The sequence below is a fragment of the Periplaneta americana genome, unplaced genomic scaffold (genome assembly GCF_040183065.1).
Source record: "Periplaneta americana isolate PAMFEO1 unplaced genomic scaffold, P.americana_PAMFEO1_priV1 scaffold_34, whole genome shotgun sequence".
Classification (NCBI taxonomy): Eukaryota; Metazoa; Arthropoda; class Insecta; order Blattodea; family Blattidae; genus Periplaneta; species Periplaneta americana.
Genome location: NW_027185515.1, coordinates 89,093 through 100,182, shown reverse-complemented (window position 1 = coordinate 100,182; position 11,090 = coordinate 89,093). Strand labels below are relative to the sequence as shown.

The window sequence follows — 11,090 nt, the reverse complement described above, 5'->3', positions numbered from 1 at the left end:
TGTATACTAAGAATTCTGATTACAGTTACAAATTTTACGATTTAAATGCATTTATGTCATTTTTCTTTTCACAAATTCTCATCAAATTGCTCCTCACAACTGGTAACAAATATTAAATCATTTTTAGTATTTCCAATGACAGTCAATCTATCCTTCCCCATTTCCAGTTTAATACTGTGCACACCACTCTTCTTCTCCTCTTCGTCACCGTCTTCTTCTTCTATTTATCAATTCCGCTATAATGCCACAGTAACGAGCTTGGCGTACCCTGACCAACCACGGAACACCTGACATGATTCTTTCTTGTTCGCAGGGACGAGAAGTCTGTATTTTTTCTCAACGCAGCTATTCTGTTTTAAACAGGGATGTCTATGGCTTCCGAAACTGCATGTCATTAAAAATTCTCACATTAAGAAATTTGTAGCCGATCACTTGGAACGGCAGGGTAACCGAACTTCAGTCGATGCATTTATAATTATCGGCTATCCGGGAGAGTAAAATCACGCAGGCGATTATTATTGCTCTCAAAACTCACGCAATTTCGCCAGCATACGTACGTCGAACCCCTAACTGCCCACCGATACTAAATTCCAACACACGACTCGCATACGTTGTGTTATACTGTATTTCTAATTTTTAAGGCCAAATGCACGACATACTGTCAAGAATGAAAGAAAAACAATAATAGAATTGCCCTGAAATTCCTTATATTGTTGCGAATTCGATCTCAACCTAATTCCAAGAAGCTACCGCATATATGAGTCCTACATGTTCATCTCAGTCAAAGGGCCAGGCCAGGCCAGGCCACTAAGTTAGATCGGATATGATGAACATTTTTTCTACCTCAGCTCAGGCAAAAACCCAAGAAAGTCGCAAATACGACATCACATTCGGATATAATCCGAAAACCCAACAACAATGAATACCTCCATCACACCATATCAGCTAAACGCCCATCAAGGAAATTCAGAGATCAACAGAATTTCATCTTGGACAATAGGCTGAGGAACAGTCCCATATACTACACTTCGATCTTAGCCAAAAGACCGAGAAGAAAAACCGATCACGTGCCGTCGGGATCTATTTAATTCTACAACAGCACCTGCCATATGCGGATTATTAACAAACTCCGCTCCATTTAGATATACAGTTCGATACACCATCTTCTAAAGGGACTCTCGCTAAAGCTGTACTGCCATATCTTTCGAATAGAGTGCGCATACCATTTGTATTTCAATTAATCACAATACAGATTATAAATTGTAATGACGTGTGTCTAAATTACGTACACCTGCCCTCTAGCGAATGCTGTCGGAGTTATTCTCGCGCAAGTACACTGAACTTGCTACTGCTGCCTACGATAGGCCGATGTTACATTCCTCGCATTAATTCTTAATATAGCGATCGAAAACTATCTAACCGCGGTTGCCGCACCTATAGAAACGGCAATCATATCCTTAAATAATGAACTTTTTGTGATAAAGGAAAAAGAAAAGAAAGAGACAGAGATCAGCTTAATTTCATTCAAGCGGAGCGACAGCACGGAAACTAGCGTCCAGCTCTTGAGACAACTAGTCAAACAACAGATGGTAACTACACAGAATTTACTGCATTGCAACATTCATTGTGTTATTATAGCAGTAGTGTCAGATTTGTAAGCTCCAATACCGTTTGTGGAGCTAGATCGGAGCATGAACTTGCTTGTGTCTGTGGAAACACCGGAGCACGAAACCCGTCTAGTGGAGCGCTCAGCTCCGTTTAGTCCCTGTCTGACATCGCTGTATTATAGTTTCTATGAACCATATTTCCGAAGTGTTGAGCTATGAGCACTTAAGCGCTCGCAATACTTTGCCACTACGCAGCGAATATTCACCGACATTTAAAGCACTCGTTCACACTATTTTTCGCATAGATTTCCCAATTATGCCTGTGACAATCATAGCTTCAGAATTACTGAGCGATTCATTCATCCCAACAACCAACGTTAACCCGTGCCCACAAATATAAATTCATTGTCCAACTTCAACTCCTTTCACAACATCCCCGCCTACACAAGTCACTCACTATAGGAATAATATTAGGCTTCTCTATTCATTTCGCAAATTGCCATAAACTACAATATAATATTACTTCGCATCTCTTTTTATCGTCTCACATAAACCGTTTCAGCTTGCAAAGTTTCTTCAGATTTTAGATTTAACTAATTTAATTTTCAATTGTCTGGAACGGCTGTTAACTTCGTCTGTAGCTTTCCCCACAGCGGAGACGTGACGCTTCATTCCGAGAAAAACTACTATATTACCTACAATAATTGAAATTATGTTGAATATGACCCGCTCTGCTCCAGTCGAACACAATATCACTACATCACAAATCCAAACGGTGGCGAGGTAAGGTACAACGTTTTTAGAATAATGGAATTATTCGTTACTAGATGTTCATTTTAATCAGTCTGTATGGTGGCAATGTGATGTATCTCCGTAGGGAAAAGGCTGCGGATATGAGCACATGTAATCAAATTGTTCCTTCCGCTGTAGTGAATGAGAATATTTGAGATTTATTTGTGGCGAGGTGTAGAAGATTATGTTACAGTGTCCATAATATTAAAATACTTTTCTCTTGAGCCTACCTGTTCAGAGGATCGGTCATTGCTGCTGTACTTCGAATTTTGTACCGTTCATTTAATCTCCTTAATGCTGCTACATATTCCTTCGCACAAACACACTTTCAATACTTGTATCGTACAATAAATACATCTGATATCGCAGAGAATTAATACGAAACATAAAGTTCCGCCAAGCATCCGCAGCCATCTTACATAATTTTATTGCCGTACATATATACATACACAAATACAACACTACATGATAGCGATTAAATGGGCCGATCCCGGAAGCACTGCAATACCGGGCCAACCCGTGACAGAGGTGGAGCAAGCTCCTAGCACTCCGTCATTTTCCAAAAATCAGTTTAATATTCTGGTCCTGCAATGCAGGACGTATCAGATATTAAGCTGATAAGAACAGATACTACACTTTGATCTTAGCCAAAAGGCCGAGAAGCGATGCCAAACGACGCCCGTCGCGACACAATTAATCTTACAACGACGCCTGTCACAGACGGGACGCGAACTTATCCCGCTGGCCTCAGAAATTAAATTCATTACAAAATATCATAGCAAGACTCTCTGAACAGAACTACTATCGTCTCATGCGCATTCAGAGTGCGCACTTCACCTGCATTCGGATATCAAGTAAAATTAATTACGAAATACAATGAATTATTATGCCACGCGTGCACATTACGTGTGTCTGCCATCTAGCGCCTGCTGTTGGCGTTACCCTCGCTCATAATACGCCAGCATCCCTATTAAACTAGGTCCCGCGCCGTGGTCTAAGACATCCTCCCTAGGATTCCCGTCATGGAATCCGGGCTATTCCGAGTACTCATGGCTTCGGCCAGTGTATGGGACCGGTGCCCACCCAGCATCGTTGTGCACTTGGGGAGCTACGATAGGTGGCGAAATAAAGCCAGCTCTATAACGGCTGGGGGATTCATCGTGCTAACCACACGATACTTCCATTTTGGTTTCATGATCGTCCACCTCTGCTTCGGCATGTTGACGTGAGTTCAGCAGCCGGTTGCTCGGTCATGGTCCTTCATGGTCTGTCGTGCCACGGATTAGTATATAACGACTAGACTATGATCAACACGAACATTTATACCGCTATGATGCATGCTGTAGGCTACTAAATCAACAATAATATTTACAACGCATCCAAGTGCTGATGTAAGAGGCTAGGTCTCCTCGGCTCTTTCTTCTTCATTTCAAATGGGTAACATGACGTCCTCAAACATTCATTTCAAAATGATTCCCAATCTGAACAAAAGCATATTATTAAGTTTCTACCTAACGTTATTAGTACTCTAAACTCAGCGTGTCTGGAAAATACGTATGTACACGTGATCTCCCATGTTCCATATCTTACATAACGGCAGTACAGGTTCAGATCGTTACCACCAAATTAACAAACGTTCCCACATTACAAGCGCACACATTCATTCACTTCTTCTCAGACATCATATTCATTTCCTGTATAATTACGTACATTAAGTACATGTATACTAAGAATTCTGATTACAGTTACAAATTTTACGATTTAAATGCATTTATGTCATTTTTCTTTTCACAAATTCTCATCAAATTGCTCCTCACAACTGGTAACAAATATTAAATCATTTTTAGTATTTCCAATGACAGTCAATCTATCCTTCCCCATTTCCAGTTTAATACTGTGCACACCACTCTTCTTCTCCTCTTCGTCACCGTCTTCTTCTTCTATTTATCAATTCCGCTATAATGCCACAGTAACGAGCTTGGCGTACCCTGACCAACCACGGAACACCTGACATGATTCTTTCTTGTTCGCAGGGACGAGAAGTCTGTATTTTTTCTCAACGCAGCTATTCTGTTTTAAACAGGGATGTCTATGGCTTCCGAAACTGCATGTCATTAAAAATTCTCACATTAAGAAATTTGTAGCCGATCACTTGGAACGGCAGGGTAACCGAACTTCAGTCGATGCATTTATAATTATCGGCTATCCGGGAGAGTAAAATCACGCAGGCGATTATTATTGCTCTCAAAACTCACGCAATTTCGCCAGCATACGTACGTCGAACCCCTAACTGCCCACCGATACTAAATTCCAACACACGACTCGCATACGTTGTGTTATACTGTATTTCTAATTTTTAAGGCCAAATGCACGACATACTGTCAAGAATGAAAGAAAAACAATAATAGAATTGCCCTGAAATTCCTTATATTGTTGCGAATTCGATCTCAACCTAATTCCAAGAAGCTACCGCATATATGAGTCCTACATGTTCATCTCAGTCAAAGGGCCAGGCCAGGCCAGGCCACTAAGTTAGATCGGATATGATGAACATTTTTTCTACCTCAGCTCAGGCAAAAACCCAAGAAAGTCGCAAATACGACATCACATTCGGATATAATCCGAAAACCCAACAACAATGAATACCTCCATCACACCATATCAGCTAAACGCCCATCAAGGAAATTCAGAGATCAACAGAATTTCATCTTGGACAATAGGCTGAGGAACAGTCCCATATACTACACTTCGATCTTAGCCAAAAGACCGAGAAGAAAAACCGATCACGTGCCGTCGGGATCTATTTAATTCTACAACAGCACCTGCCATATGCGGATTATTAACAAACTCCGCTCCATTTAGATATACAGTTCGATACACCATCTTCTAAAGGGACTCTCGCTAAAGCTGTACTGCCATATCTTTCGAATAGAGTGCGCATACCATTTGTATTTCAATTAATCACAATACAGATTATAAATTGTAATGACGTGTGTCTAAATTACGTACACCTGCCCTCTAGCGAATGCTGTCGGAGTTATTCTCGCGCAAGTACACTGAACTTGCTACTGCTGCCTACGATAGGCCGATGTTACATTCCTCGCATTAATTCTTAATATAGCGATCGAAAACTATCTAACCGCGGTTGCCGCACCTATAGAAACGGCAATCATATCCTTAAATAATGAACTTTTTGTGATAAAGGAAAAAGAAAAGAAAGAGACAGAGATCAGCTTAATTTCATTCAAGCGGAGCGACAGCACGGAAACTAGCGTCCAGCTCTTGAGACAACTAGTCAAACAACAGATGGTAACTACACAGAATTTACTGCATTGCAACATTCATTGTGTTATTATAGCAGTAGTGTCAGATTTGTAAGCTCCAATACCGTTTGTGGAGCTAGATCGGAGCATGAACTTGCTTGTGTCTGTGGAAACACCGGAGCACGAAACCCGTCTAGTGGAGCGCTCAGCTCCGTTTAGTCCCTGTCTGACATCGCTGTATTATAGTTTCTATGAACCATATTTCCGAAGTGTTGAGCTATGAGCACTTAAGCGCTCGCAATACTTTGCCACTACGCAGCGAATATTCACCGACATTTAAAGCACTCGTTCACACTATTTTTCGCATAGATTTCCCAATTATGCCTGTGACAATCATAGCTTCAGAATTACTGAGCGATTCATTCATCCCAACAACCAACGTTAACCCGTGCCCACAAATATAAATTCATTGTCCAACTTCAACTCCTTTCACAACATCCCCGCCTACACAAGTCACTCACTATAGGAATAATATTAGGCTTCTCTATTCATTTCGCAAATTGCCATAAACTACAATATAATATTACTTCGCATCTCTTTTTATCGTCTCACATAAACCGTTTCAGCTTGCAAAGTTTCTTCAGATTTTAGATTTAACTAATTTAATTTTCAATTGTCTGGAACGGCTGTTAACTTCGTCTGTAGCTTTCCCCACAGCGGAGACGTGACGCTTCATTCCGAGAAAAACTACTATATTACCTACAATAATTGAAATTATGTTGAATATGACCCGCTCTGCTCCAGTCGAACACAATATCACTACATCACAAATCCAAACGGTGGCGAGGTAAGGTACAACGTTTTTAGAATAATGGAATTATTCGTTACTAGATGTTCATTTTAATCAGTCTGTATGGTGGCAATGTGATGTATCTCCGTAGGGAAAAGGCTGCGGATATGAGCACATGTAATCAAATTGTTCCTTCCGCTGTAGTGAATGAGAATATTTGAGATTTATTTGTGGCGAGGTGTAGAAGATTATGTTACAGTGTCCATAATATTAAAATACTTTTCTCTTGAGCCTACCTGTTCAGAGGATCGGTCATTGCTGCTGTACTTCGAATTTTGTACCGTTCATTTAATCTCCTTAATGCTGCTACATATTCCTTCGCACAAACACACTTTCAATACTTGTATCGTACAATAAATACATCTGATATCGCAGAGAATTAATACGAAACATAAAGTTCCGCCAAGCATCCGCAGCCATCTTACATAATTTTATTGCCGTACATATATACATACACAAATACAACACTACATGATAGCGATTAAATGGGCCGATCCCGGAAGCACTGCAATACCGGGCCAACCCGTGACAGAGGTGGAGCAAGCTCCTAGCACTCCGTCATTTTCCAAAAATCAGTTTAATATTCTGGTCCTGCAATGCAGGACGTATCAGATATTAAGCTGATAAGAACAGATTAAATTTATTTAGATAATACTTGTAAATACAAGAGTATGCACAATAATAATATAATATGTAACAGGACAATAATTAAATTGTTCTTTGTGTGTTTTTGTTTGTTTTTTTTTTTTAGAAGAAAAAAGCATATAGTAATAGAACAATTATATGTCCTTGACGCACTTCACTTTCACTTCACTATCCAGCACATATCATTCATACTGTCGGTGGCCTGTCACGTGTTCGACATATATGTCCCGACTCCATCGAATTGTGTCCGACACCATGAGCCTCTTCATAAGTACTGCGTACGCATGGGAGATGCCCAGGTGACGGAGAGCATTTTCGTTAGCCGGATCGTACCCGCCCAGAGAGCCGATTACAAATGCATCGACCGAAGTGCGGAAACCCTGCCGTTCGAAGTGGACCGCCAAGTTCTGGTATTTTTGAATTTTAGTGTTTCTGGCAATTTCGAAAGCCGTATAACGGTTTTCGAAAGGAATGGTGACGTCTAGAATGAATACCGTCCTCTCGTCCCTGTCGACAACAACAAGATCCGGTCTCTCCGAACCCTCGTAGTTGGGCAGGGGCTGGTTGGAGTAAATCTCCTTCGAGCCTGACTTGTTCATGGCCCGGGTGAGGCGGTCTAGGACGGCGTTGTGCCTGCGGGTCATGGTGACAAGGTGAGGGGGACAGTGATTCAGGACGTGAGGAAGGGTTTCATTGGCGGCTCCACATCGACGACAGCGTTTGTCGCCACCACCAAATCTTCGGCAACCATTCAATGGAACCACACCCAGGCGAGCTCGATGGATGAATCTCCATTCCGCAAACCTGGTGTAGTTTCCACCCCTCATGAAGTGGTTGGATGCAGAGGCTAAGGTGGTGACGTCACTTACCTTTCCCTGGTCGGGTTTGGCTAGGAGTCGGGACAGATAGAAGTGTCGAACACCGTCCTTCAGAACGCCTTCTGCCTGCTGCCGATGGAGGTTGACGCCGTGGAGTTGGAGGACGAGGTCTTGGTCCTGCGACGTCCAGCACACGTCGAGTTTCGAGCGGAGGCGCCTCGTCGCTGAGCGAAGTCTCGTCCAGGCGGACGAGATGTCCCCGCTGTCTCGCTGGAAGTCCCCCTCCGTGGCGCCCGTCAGGAATGCTGCTATCTCCTCTGTTGTTGGGTTGCGCAGCAGCTTCTTCCTGACGACCTCCTCCAGGGACGCCCTCGCCAGGCGCGCTGTGGTGACGTCGGGACTCGTCAGGAGACGCAGCCCGTGTACTGCCTGGGACACATCCGCTATGACGTTCGTGGGGAGCAGATTCATTCCTCCCCACTGATGACGGAGATACAGCACCTCGGCGCTGGCCCTCTGGGGCAGGTGCAGCCACTTCTTGCCAAGTTGTTTTAGCTTGTTGTCTAGCTGCGTAAGTGGCTTCTTCGGCACTGCCCCGGCTTTCAGGTGGAAGGCCAGCCTCGACAGCACGTAGGTGTTCACGGCGTCGAGTTTCTGCCAAGGTGCGAGCAGCGACTTGTCGATCTTGTCGAGGTCGCTGAGAAGTGAGCGGATGGTGTCCCCGGCAGATGGCTGCTTCTGGAATCCCGTTGGGACCCCCAGGTGTTCATAGACCCCGCTCTCGTCTAGGTCTTCCATTGGCTCTCCCCGAATTGTGAAGACAGTGCGTCGCGCAGCGTGCTTCTTACCGTCGACGTGGAGTGAAGAGCACTTCCGGACGTTGAAGTCCAAACCCGCCCACTGAGCCATCGTGGCGGTCACGTCCAGCATGTTCTGGAGTCCAGCTGCCGACGATGATAGGATGGCAATGTCGTCGGCGTAGGCGAGGACTGAGAATTCCTCGCCGTGGAGAACGTAGCCCATGTTGAGCTGGGTGACCGCCCGGATGATCGACTCCATCAATATGTTGAATATTATTGGGCTCAGTGGGCAGCCCTGCTTCACTCCTGAAGCAACTTCCACGTCGTCGGTCAGGCCCTCGGAGCTTCTGATGTTGGTGGTGCTGCCGTCGTAAAGTTTCTGCACGACTCGGATCGAATCTTCCCCCAGGCCGATCCAGCGGAGGCAGTCCCAGATGGTGGAGTGTGGGACTGAGCAGAACGCGTTTTGCAGGTCGAGCCAGGCGACTGCAATTTCTGCTCGATTGCGCCTCGCGTTCTGGATGGCTGTTTGAAGCACAAAGTTGTGTTCAATACAGCCCTCGTAGGGCATAAAGCCCTTCTGCGCTGGGGAGATCCGGTCGTGCCGACGGCACCACTCCGTGAGCCTTGCTGCGATGCACGACGCATGGAGCTTGCCCACCGTGTTTGAGAGTGCGATGGGGCGCCAATTCGAGATATCCTCTTCCGCCCCCTTCTTGTGAAGTAGAATGGTGGTCGACCGCTTCCAGTCCGCCGGGATGTGGTCGAGGCGGCGGACTGCGTTGAATAGGGCGGAGATGATATGGCACCCGGGGTCGAATCGGCGCCAGGCTCCGTACCGCAGGTTGTCAGATCCGGGTGCGGTGTCTTGACATCTACGGAGCCGGTTCCAGGCTTCCTCCGGGGTGAACGGTGGGCTCAGCGGGTCCTTGTCTTCGGGGGAGTCGAGGATCGGCAGCTCTTCGGGGGCGGGCAGCTCCTCGCGATCACGACGCCTAAATACTGCCGAGAAATGTTCATGTAGCTCCGCTTTCTGGAGCTGACAGTAAGGCGATTTGCTGGCAGTGATCTCGCGGAATGCCCGTCCCCGGTTGCGTCGATACAACCGCTGGATCCTCGATGCCGATGCGGGGTCGTATGCGTCTCCTGATTGTCTCCGACGTCGTCGTCTCCTCGGGTCCGTGCGTTGGCGGTGTAGTGCCGGTTCCTCGGTGTCGCGGTGTTGCTGGGGTCCCACGTTCTGCTCCTGTACCTCGGCGATGAGAGCGGCTAGAAGAGTTTCTAACCCCTCTGCCGCGTCCACAGAGTCTAGGCGCGCGACCCATTGCTGCTGCGCGGGTGTCATCTGTGCCCGAGCGGTGGACTCGGTAGACTCTCCGGTCTCGGGGGCTGCGGCGGTGGCTTCCGAGTCCTGGGCGCTGGGCTCGGCGGTAGTCGCAGAGAATTCCGATGCTTGCACTGGCTCATCACAGGGTTGTGCATCGGAACATGCGACACCGCCGAGCTGGTGACCGGAGGTGCTCGGGGCAGAGTCGCAGCAGTCGTTGGCAACATTCGCGGAATCACCGGCACCACCCCTGTTGGATTCCGCGGCCGCAGCATCGCTTCCCTCGGCGGGGCTTGCAGCAATGCTGTCCTCTTGGTTAGTCGTCCTCGCTGGTGTTCTGCGGTGTCCAAGAGGTATCCGCCGGATGGGCAGCGATGCCACGTCAACAGGATCGGGCTGAGCAGCAGACGCCTCGGCGCAGGCAGGCGACTTGTTGATGTGCGCCTTGGCGCATTTCAGCTGCTCGAACTCCCTGTTGCATCCAACGCAGCGGAAGGAGAAGCGCATCTGGTGTTCCTTCTTCAAGTGCCTGGCGAGGCCGTTGTGGTCCCTGTAGTTCCTCGGCACAGGCAGGCAGGCGGTGCAGGCAAAAGGTGGTCGCAGCGGCACATCCAGCAGTACGTTTCTGTGATCCACTTCCCGGTCGGCCATGATGAGGTTGGTGGCGGTAGCAAAAATTAAGCTGATAAGAACAGATACTACACTTTGATCTTAGCCAAAAGGCCGAGAAGCGATGCCAAACGACGCCCGTCGCGACACAATTAATCTTACAACGACGCCTGTCACAGACGGGACGCGAACTTATCCCGCTGGCCTCAGAAATTAAATTCATTACAAAATATCATAGCAAGACTCTCTGAACAGAACTACTATCGTCTCATGCGCATTCAGAGTGCGCACTTCACCTGCATTCGGATATCAAGTAAAATTAATTACGAAATACAATGAATTATTATGCCACGCGTGCACATTACGTGTGTCTGCCATC

General features: G+C 46.3%; 2 non-coding genes and 1 pseudogene across 2 annotated transcripts; all 3 read right to left on the bottom strand.

Moving 5' to 3' along the window:
• Positions 1-2,873: 2,873 nt before the first annotated feature.
• Positions 2,874-3,066, bottom strand: LOC138694003 (U2 spliceosomal RNA). The gene has a single exon (XR_011330686.1). It is a non-coding gene; the product is annotated as a U2 spliceosomal RNA (small nuclear RNA).
• A 3,926-nt stretch (positions 3,067-6,992) lies between these two features.
• Positions 6,993-7,179, bottom strand: LOC138693980 (U2 spliceosomal RNA). The gene has a single exon (XR_011330668.1). It is a non-coding gene; the product is annotated as a U2 spliceosomal RNA (small nuclear RNA).
• A 3,511-nt stretch (positions 7,180-10,690) lies between these two features.
• Positions 10,691-10,837, bottom strand: LOC138693989 (U2 spliceosomal RNA; annotated as a pseudogene).
• Positions 10,838-11,090: the final 253 nt, after the last annotated feature.